We start from the raw sequence: 10,614 nt of genomic DNA, 5'->3' as shown, positions 1-10,614 counted from the left end.
TGGTACTACAGAATTTAGGAAAGACTATTCTACTTGCACTGTTCCATCTCATGTCTATGAACTCTTCATGAATCGTTTCTCAATACTCAGTTAGACTTTCAATCCAGATGGATGCACAGGCATAGATTCTTAAAACTTACTTCACTAGAACTCTGGTTATCCAGCCACACTTTTGACTTCACCACATCAAGGCTTGTTTATAAAGAGCAAATTCAGCAATGGGGATATTTTCTGCAGTCCTGCAGTAATCTCAAGGAATAATTTGAAGCAGTGTCAGTTGTGTACCCCTACATCCTTTGGAACTAACATGCTCTTCCTTTGCCAGAATTTTCTACTTCTTGGCAATGATAATGGTGATCAGGAACGATGCCAACACTGGAGAAGAACAAATGCTATTCCATTTGTCAAAAGGGAAGACTTTAGCATCACCAAATTCTAAACTGGAAAATTTAACTTGTCTTCCTGAAAATTTCAGATGGATAACTAAAATGATACTGTTAGCATTTAGAAAAAAGGGACTATACCAAGAATAAAGATGGCTTCATCAAGAACTAGTCATGTCAAACTGACCACATTCACTTACTGATGTGATCAGATTGCTATATTAGGCTCATGCTATAGAAATATTCCTGCTAGATTTTGGCAAACAATTGTATTTCTCCTATTCTCCACATGTAGTTTTCTAAGCCTATCAGATTTCCTTTAAAGTTAATCCTAATCCAATTACAATAAGGATCCATTTTCTCTTACATCCGTAAATCTATCAGAACACTGATCCAATTACACTGAAACCTATCAGAATACTAATTCAATTTTCTATCAGAATCCTTTGGACCCCGAACTCTAACAGAACCCTAACCTTTACACTATTCAAGTGTATAGTTAAGTGGAATTTTAAAAAAAGGGTGAAATGAATAGACTCAAAGAGGAATCATTAAAGGTAGGTGTTTATTTGGAAGGAAATTTCTGGTTAAGTATTCCAGGAATGAGTATAGTAAGTAATAACTTCTTGAATCAGGGAATAAACAACACAGCTTTTAAATTGCAAGATGACCTGAAGTTGGCAAGGATAATTAGAACAATTGACAGATAGAACAAATCCACTAAATTTAGTAGAATGTAAGTTCCTGAAGAAAAGCACTCTCTTTTAGGTTGTTTTTATATATTCAACATCAATATATTGTCTTTTATAAAAATAAATGTCAAACAAGTACTTGCTGAATTTAAGTAAGAAATTTAATAGGTTTAGTCACTGTGTCAGAGGATTTTTCCAGTAAAAAATCTAGAGGTAGTTTAGAACTTTTCTTATTCATCATTCTCTTCATCTTGGAAACTAGGGAAGAGATACAGACATGATTTATTGAATTCCAGTATACAAACCCACCATTCTTTCAAATTGCCAATATTAAAGAAGAAAGTTTTATTAAAAGTAAAGAAAACTCAGATGAATTACTATTGGTCAATCAATAGTCATGAAGATTAAAGATAAAAATCAATAGTCCCTTATAATCTCAAACATGAAGGCTTCTTTATTCATATTCAGTAGTATAGCTCAACAATGATCTATTAAATGTCTCCAATGTGCAACAGAAGAAGTAGATGGACATATTTAGTAAAAGAATGGATATCCCTTGTTTCAGGAGGATCTGAGCTCAGTTTCTACTTCTGAAACATAATGATTATGTGACTGTGGTTAAGTCCCGGAAGGTAAACAAGAATGTAATTCTAGTTCATTCAGCTTTAGCAGGTGTGTCCAAACCACCCCCCACTGGCCCACATCATGTAAACAAAAAAATGAACAATCAGGTGGGCACATGCACCAACATTGCAACATCACAAACCAGCTTAAACCTTAACTAGCCCAGTTCAAATTTTCCTGTAAATAACATCATGTGGTTTCCCAGACCACCACAGTTTTTTTTTTTTGTTTTGTTTTTTATAAAAGATATGCATATAGGAATTTAGGATCTTAATTTTAAAAGGTGATATGATGTAACTGCAAAAGACAACTTTATTGAATGCAGTATTAATTACTATTTTGTTACAACATTTTGAGAATAGATTTAAAGATTTTTAGAAAATACCAGAAGCATTTCAGTATATTTGCTACTCCATTCTCAGTTGACAACTTGTTGCCTACAAAATTGCAAATGGAAAATATAGCATTGCAATAGATATTCAACTTAAAGGAAATTTATTCAAGTATCTATTCAACTTTATAAGTTGTACTTTACTAAAGAAAAATATCTGACATTTCACAACCTGTCCTGTTCATGACATCTTTTTTGGGAAGTATGTATATTTGGAAGCAAATTTTTTTTTCCCATATGAAGCATACAAAAGTAAAAATAGAACAAAATTTTCAAACAAGCATCTTGGAAGTATTCATTGCTTTTTTACAACTTCTCAGATATAGAAACACTGGTATCAAAAAAGCAGACTTATTATTCAATTTTAAAATGATATGTTCTTATTTTTCTTTAAAAAGAAAGTATTTTTATATTCATTAATTTTACTATTCTTTATTATATTTAATTATATTTTATTACACTATTACATTTTATTATTATATCATTGGTAATATAGGTTACATTATAGTCATAAATATTCAATTCTCTATGTAGCCCTTGATAAGTTTTTGTTGGGTAATGCCTCCTAAAAGAGGTAAAAGATTGGGCACTTATGATTTAGAGCTAAAAGAGATCTCAGAGGTTATCTAGTCTGTACTCATTTCACACTGAGGCTCAAGGAATTAGCTAAAATTATCACTTACAAATTAGATGATTTCCATTCATGAGTTTCTCCATAATGTTGAAATCACAAGTTCATTTAGATGAGACAAGTGGGAGACAATGAAGTTTAGTGATTTGACAAAATTTAAACATTGTCAGGGTTGGTATATCAATTCAAGTCCTTTGATTCCAAACATGCCATTCTCTCCACTGCACCATTTTGTCTCAAGACAATGATGATATAAAAATTAAAAAAAAAAGAAACCATGTTACCGAAAAGGGGAAGAACAAAGGATAAATATTGAAGCACTGAGCAGAAAGAAGTGATACTAATAAAATTTTGGTGTTTTGTGGAGAGGATATCAGGGGTAGCATTCATAATAGATTCAAATGGATTATTGGAGGTAGGGACATCATTTGGGAAGGAAGCTAAAGTATCCTATTGTTCTGAATGAAAAGGGCTGAACCCAATATATATTTAGGAGAATGTATAAAATACAGTGAAAACAGGCTATGCTCATGAATAAAACAAGCAAACAAACAAAAAATCTTCCTCTGTAGTGATTTGAATTGGGGAAAATAAGTATATAGATTAAAAACAAAAAGAAATTTGATTCAGGGTGATTTATTTAGTTGTGACTATAAGTTATTCAGATTTACCTAATGAAAATCTAAATATAGCTATTTCCTCATCTCTCTTATGTCAGGAAAAAAAGTGCTTACATCCATGAGAGGAAGTCATTTTACTTAAAACCACAGTAATATCCTTTAAATACTTAGCATTTAAAATCTTGAATGGCTTATTCACTTGTGACTTTCTTCTTTTAAGAATGCAAATCAGTTATAACTCTTTGAACTCAGAAAGAGACAGAGAGACAGAGAAGGTGAAAGAGAGAATAAAATAGGACAGTTATCAATAGTTCGCTAAAATCTTGCTCAGACTCTCAAGCACCAAGAAAAGCAAGATATTTAGTTTAAAAATTACAACAAAAAGAATGAATGGATTCTGAATTTCCTCTGGGAATAGTCTTTTGTTTTACTTTACTTCCAATGTCATATACTTTCCCACACATTAAACTTCAGACATTTGCTAATGTTCCTTATCTTCCTTTGTGTCTCTTGCAGAGACTAGTTTAGGGGCTGACATAGCCAAGGTACTTAATAAAAGTTTGTTGAATGAAATGAATAATAAAAGTTCCTTAATAATTAAATGATGATGAAAATAAATTGTGAATATTTGGGAATTCATTTTATTCATCATAAAAACTCCTCATTTATAAAGATCTTGGTAATTTGAAATTTGCCTTTATAATTCAGCTATGCTAGTCTTTGACTTTTACACATTTTGTCCAAAAAACAAAAAGAAATGAGATTTCAAATAATAATAAGTGAAAGGAAGCATTAAACCTAGGCAATACAATTGTTTTCAAGTACTTTGCTTCAAAGTCAAGGAGAACTCACAGATTTAATATTGGTGGACTTGGTCTCAAATTCCAAAGTCCTAATTGTTATTGTTCAACCATACAAGCTTGTGAAACAGCCCCTGTGAAAGCATTTTTGTCCACTTTTAAAATAGGGGTAGCAATACTCAAATGACTTGGATCACAGGGTTTCATAATGTACAGAAAGAGTTCTATAACTTCCAAGCCTATATGAATGTGAATTTGTGCATGAATTTGCCCATGGATATTTGTGGTTTTTCCCCTGCAATGCTAGTCTCTATTCATCCACATTTGCCATTCTCACATTACTCTCTTTCATTCCCCTGCCCAGAAATTCATCATGGTATGTCCCGCAAAATTCTAGTAGTCTTTCTCAAGTTTTCTTATGTTTGTGTGGCATAGAGGATCTATTAATCTTTGCAGGCATGATAAGACCTAGTCGATCATTTTCTTTCCTATCTTTTACTTCTTTAATGATATCTTTATAATACTTCTTACATGTAATTCCTCTTTTTTATGATGTTTTACATCTTTCTGATATTCTTCCTCATTGCTATGTGGTACATTCTCCAATCCTATTCTTTGAAAACTATTGTATTACACGATTAATCATTGCATATTACTGCAATAATAGTGTTGTAAGTCCCAAGTGTCTAAACATTTTTTTGTTGTTTTGGGTTTTTTTAGGTTTTTGCAAGGCAAATGGGGTTAAGTGGCTTGCCTAAGGCCACAAAGCTGGGCAATTATTAAATCTCTGAGGTTGGATTTGAACCTAAATGTTTTTTAAAATGCATTGATTTTCACATATTCTCAAATGAATTAGACAATGGCCTACAAGGAAATATAGTGGTCTTTACTTTTGTCCATAATCTTCTAGAATGGGGGAAATTCTACTATTAAAAAGTTCCATCTTTCTAAGATTTTCCTAAGGTTGGGGGCCATACAGTTAAAGTGAATTTCTGAAAAAAGGTTGGGTTTTAAAGTGAATAATGTATCAAAAGCAGGATTGAAAACAAATGACAGATTAAAACAAGGCTTGTTTTGAAAAAAAAAAAGGTTTTTATGAATAACATTGTGCTATCAGATTTTTAAGGTTTCTGAGGGAATCTTTTTTTTTGAATCTGAGATTTGCTGACTCATATTCCTTTTTTTCCTAGTAACAGCAAAAGTTATGTGTATAGATACAGACAGAAAAAAAATTCAAATAAACTTTAAATATATTGCATAGGATTTAGAGGCAGATAGTAAGTGTAGGCTAAATGTAGGAGACTTTAAATATTTCACAAATCTACTGCTTTAAGACAATGACTAAATAGATGGCAAAGCAAAGAAAAGGGAAGGTATTTCATGAACTTTCCTAACAATTGACCATCAATACTACCCTTCAGTGTACTGAAAATTGAGTCTCAAGGTCATAGTGGTTCCTCTAAGAATAATCCTCTTGATTCTCTCCCTTCTGCAGAGTTCCCCTTCTGTTTTACACACATTTCCTTTCAACTCGATGACTGGGCAGCATGGATAGTCAGACAGAAGAGAATAGCAATTGAATGAATATGAATAGTTTAATGAGGGGCACAAGAGGCAGCCTATCCCTGGAAAAATTGTCTTTTATATAGGCTTTGCAAACTGTGCTAGTGCAAAGGGGAAAACTCAGAATTAAAATGGATAAACTCTTGTCTCAATCTCAGTTTCCATTGTGCCATGCAACCAGATGCAGTTCTAGAATGATATGGCCAATTTCTTTTTTGTAATTATGCCAATCAGAAAAAAAAATGCATTACCAGAATTAACATGCTGTATGTATGATTTTGTGAGTACCCCCTTCAAGCTGTCAGTCTTCCTGCCAGTACCACTGTGCAACAGCATTAACCAACAGGAGCATGGGCTTATTTTCAAACCCAGGTGTCGAGCAATTTGAAATGCATGAGCTCCTTGTTGTGAAACAATCATTCCCTCCGAGGCTCATATTGTCCTCATCACTCTATGAACTGTGCACATGGTGGCTGTGCATTCCCTTGCTTCTCTACATGCAAATTTCCAGAGATACAAACCATTTCTAGGTCTTCCTTTCTTGAAACAGGGTGGGAGAGGTGAGCTGGTAGGAGGGAGAAGGGGCTGTATTTTAGATCTGCTTGAAAGAGTTCAACAAATGCGGCAGCTGCAGTGAACAAGAACCAGGCGACAGCTGGCCTCTGACCTAAGACAGATTCAAGTACACAACACAGAATTACTTGAAAAACGGCAAGCCATAAAAAGAAACTGAAAAATGAAAGCATGTACCTAAAGACCTCTTAAGTTTACTCCTAGAAGCATTTTTGACTTCTGCTAACATTTGTTGTTAGCTGATTCAGTTCTTCAGCTGTTTTCTTTTACACTAGAGAACACCCAGAGGTGATTAATTAAAAGTGATTATCAACCAAGCTTTTGCAGTACTTAACGTGGTTTTATTTGAAAATTAAATTCATAAACCACTCCATTGCTCTATGCATCTGCCTATATGCCTGCTGCAAATAACTTTTAGCCCAAGGCCAAATGAGAATCAAATTGAAAAGAAAGACAGAAGGTCCCAAATAAGACTAAATTTAAATTACTTTGTGGCACTGTGGCTTTATCAACAGGGTGGTACTATCAGTATCAGCTGGTCCTTTTACCATGTGGTGTAGTCAATAAACTGTTTTGTACAAGGTGTAAGTCAAGTGCTCCTGTTATATAGATTTTATTCATGGTTGACTTTGTGACCTTGTAGAGCAAATCATACATAAGAGCCTGGATGTTAATTTCCCTTAGTCACAGTTAAAACAGTTTTGCTGGATGTAAAGCCCTTATTTGGGATTAGATGTTGTCACAGTTATACAACTTGCATATGTCTTAAGATTTATGTAACTCTCAAACTTGGCATGATGCTCTATGTTCTATGCTCTGATAAGGGCCCTGCCCCCGAGGAAGACATTGCAGATTTGGGACTATTGGGAAGAGGATTAACTTCCAGACTAGTGACTTAGAGACTTCTGAACTTGGCCCTGTAGCTGCTCACCACCAGCATCTCCGAAGTAAACTGTGAATCTCCTCCCTCATCATCATCCTGTCCTCCACTACATTCCTAAAGTCTATCTGAATCCAAGAACCTATAGACGGAGAAAACCTCCTGACCTACAGATTCCGTTTGGGGTTTTCCCGGCAAAAATATTAGAGTAGTTTGCCATTTTGTTCATTCTTCATTCTACAGAGGAAGAAACTGAGACAAACAGGAATAAATGACATGCCAATGCTCACACAGTTAGAAAGTATCTGAATATTAGTTTTCTAATTCCATGCACAGAGTCCTAGCCACTGCCCCTGTGTGATATAAGCGCAATAGACTAATAATAAATTTAAGAACAATGGCTTGACCATAATATTGTTCATCATGTAGGTATCGACAGTCACAATCTAGACTTGAATTATGTTTTTCCACTAGAAAGAGTTGAAAAGAGCAGGTTTCCCAAAGGTTCTTAACCTGTGAATCTTAATCTGTGAACTTTAAATAAATAATTAACTGTGATCTATGTGGTAAGTATATCTGAATTTCAATATAGTTTTTCTTTATTCCATCGTATACTATTTTGTGCATTTAAAAACACTCCTGAGAAGAGGTTCACAAGCTTTACCAAACTGCCAAAAGTATCTATTAAATAAAGCAGGGATGTGTGGATTGCCAAGGCTTGAGTGCATACAGTTCACACAAACAGGAAGGGCCTGCCAGGTATATGCACCTAACCCTTCACAATCAGAGGTGAGGCACAGGTGAGGCACATTTCTGCCTCCTCTGCCTGCCTTCACCACATGTCCTTGCTATAAAAGTTAAGAAATCCTACAATAACTGTGCTATCAGGCCTGAATTCTCTAGCCTGATTATCTTAATCAAATTGATTGGATAATCCCAGGCTTTCTGTCCACTTTGGACTATCAAAGCATGGAGTGTAGATGGATAAAAACAAGCCCTCTTAGAAATACTGACACCATCGCCTATTTTCACCTTGTCCCCTGGCCAGGAACATTACTACAAGTACAACGCTATATCAGGATCAGACAAGAGGAAGAAAAAAGTTGTGAAGATCAAAGAAAGCATGGATGACTTTAGTTTGAACAAACTATGAAAATCACAGTTGTGGGAATCCTGGATTGGTTAGTCTGAATATTTGCTTCGCAAATAACTTGCAAAGCAATTTTGGGATGCACAGACTGAAGCCTTTTTTATACACCATAAACATCTCTTTATATATGAAAGCATCAATAAAATATGCCCCAAAAGCTTTTTTTTGGAGAGCTATAAACTAAAGATTTACCCCTAAACTGAGACCCAGGAGTGAATGTGGTTTTTTTATGGCTAAGGTATAAGTAGTGTACCTTAATTATAACAGCAGGAGTAGTGCTGCTCTCATGAATTCAGCAAATACTTTTCTAGAGAAAGCATTTACAGGTTTGGAAAAAAACAGACCCATGTTAAAAGGGACATAGTCCCACTGAAATATGATGCCAACAGGATTTTCAGCACAAATTAGGGTTGCTTCTAAAACAAGGAACAATGAGAAACATATTTGCAAACATAAAAGGAATTTTGTATTGCATCTGCAGCTTTGTTTGCAATTACAATACAAGAGTCATTCATCCTATTATAAAAGAGTTTGTGAGCTCTGTTAGTTCCTTATTGGTGTTATGAGACAAACATTGCTTCGAATATCCCATATTGTATTTGAAGTCTACTCATAAAATATCTGAATTTCCCCACAACTCAAGCTGCTATTTCAATGTTTACAGCCTTATGCATAAAGGACTCTAATGATCACAGCACATATTGGGTCGTTTCAAGAAGTGCTTCTACACTAGATAAAAATTATTGTAAAGAAGAAAAATGGTGGCCCTTGCCATGGCATCTTCTGTATTCTTGTTATTTTTGTCCTAAGAGGAGATAAAACTCTTTGTGTTTTTGAAGCCTTTTGATATTTTGCATGTGCTAGTCATGGGATCAGATTCAGATGAACATTTGTCATTCTTTCCTTGAACTCAGAACTTTGGACAAAAGTAATGAAATTTTTTTAAGTGATAGGAATTGATAAGAAAATGGAGTTTCTAATTTCAGCATTGTTCTTTGAGCAAATCACTTCCCATCTCTGAATATGTTTTGGTAGTGATAAAATAGGAATAATTTTCTATGCCTATTTCCAAATCACCTACTATAGTATGAATGTTTAATTATTTCCCAGTTTAACCAGAGAAATAAATTAGGCAGAATATCAATGAATGTTGTTTTTGATTTTGGTTTTGTTCTGTCAGTTTTCAGTCGTCTGACTCATTTGTGTTTTTCCTGGCAGAGAAATTGGAATGGTTTCTCATTTCCTTCTCAAGCTCATTTTATAGATGAGGAAACTGAGTTAAATGGAGTTACATGACTTGTACAGTGATGGGGTAATTAGCCCAGTAAGTATAGAAGGCCGCTGTGCCTTATAGACCTTGTTAACGAATAATGGATCTTTAAGTTTCATTTTTAATAAAAGTACTGAGGGGAGCCAAAATAAAATGGCATTGACATTAATGTCAATGTCCAAAACATTAAGATAAGTCCAATAAGCTCCAGGAAGCAAACCAAAGATGTGTGTGCTAGAACTGTTCTATTGTACTGTCCTGAGGGGCCATGGATTTAAGGGCTAGTGGGGCAACTAGGTGCTCAGTGTATAGAATACTAGTATTAGTCTTCCTTAGTTCAAATCTGGCCTCAGACACTTACTAAGGGATGTTCCCCCAGGCAAGTCATTTAATCCTATTTACCTCCCTTTCCTCAAAGTGCCAATGGATTCATGAAGAGTCAGAAACAACTGAAAAATAACAACAAGAAGTATTGCCATGGCTAAGTTCCTCTGGATGGAAGCAACAAGAAAATATATTTAATAATTGTTTTTAATGTTATAATGTGATTATAGTATAATTTGTAATGAGTTTTATCTCTATTTTCTTCATTATTCCTGATTTCTGTCCTGTTGGAGGACAAACAGCAATAATTGACAACCATTTATTGTAACCTGCAACAGCTTACTCCATTAGAAATGATCATTATGCCCAAAGGGCAACAAAAATGTGCATATTTTTTGATCCAGCAATACTACTACTGGGTGGTGAGTATCTGAAGAGATTATGAAAAAGGGTAAAAACATCTCTTATACAAAAATGTTCATAGCAGCCCTGTTTGTGGTGGCAAAGAGTTGGAAATTAAGTGAATGTCCTTCATTTGGGGAATGCCTTAACAAACTGTGCTATATGTATATCATATGTTCTATTAGGTAACCAGGAGGGATGGGAATTCATGGAAGCATGGAAGGATTTGCATGAAATGATATTGAGTGAGATGAGCAGAACCAGAATAACACTGTACACCCTAATAGCAATATGGGGGTGATGATCAAACT

The sequence above is a fragment of the Macrotis lagotis genome, chromosome 6, assembly GCF_037893015.1.
Source record: "Macrotis lagotis isolate mMagLag1 chromosome 6, bilby.v1.9.chrom.fasta, whole genome shotgun sequence".
Classification (NCBI taxonomy): Eukaryota; Metazoa; Chordata; class Mammalia; order Peramelemorphia; family Peramelidae; genus Macrotis; species Macrotis lagotis.
Note: the sequence above shows the minus strand (reverse complement) of the source record.